We start from the raw sequence: 639 nt of genomic DNA on the forward strand, positions 1-639 counted from the left end.
GTGATTACCATTCAGAACTCATGTGCACATGCGATTAAATATTCTCTTTGGAGAACTATTTTGTCATATAAAAATGTAAAATTAAAAGAAGTACAAAACACTGGGACAGATAGCACCTTTAATAACACTGTAATTCTGAATCTGTTCTGTTTATGTTAGGAAATATTTCTCTTTTAACTGTAGCTATAGTACAATTAGAGATATGCTTTAATTTTTCAGATAATAGTCTCAACTTTGTTTGGATCAGTATAACCCTGTAAAAGTTAACACTTTGCAAGTTACAGCAAAATCCTGTGGGTGCTCCATCCAAGTCCACCGAGACTCCATTAAGCGTTCTGTGTGCCCATCTCCTGGCTTCTCTGGGCTTTGCTTTTCCAAAATCTGCACCTGCATATCTTTGGATGACTGTCCTCAGGCTTTTAAAGCCGCTTCACCCAAAAGACCAGAGAACTGGCAATGGCTTGGTGTTTATGTCACCTCAGGGTNCAAGAAACTCTAAGCCATAATTTAGGCTCAGAGTATTCCAGTAGGATCAGCCTGAGGCTAGGACTGTGCCTACCATTGCCTTTAGCATGACTTCTTTCCTATTCCTCTTCTACTTCTCTTGCTCACTTCCCTGTCATCCCTGGGAACACTTCC

This window comes from Crocuta crocuta, unplaced genomic scaffold (genome assembly GCF_008692635.1).
Source record: "Crocuta crocuta isolate KB4526 unplaced genomic scaffold, BGI_CrCroc_1.0 scaffold834, whole genome shotgun sequence".
Lineage (NCBI taxonomy): Eukaryota > Metazoa > Chordata > Mammalia > Carnivora > Hyaenidae > Crocuta > Crocuta crocuta.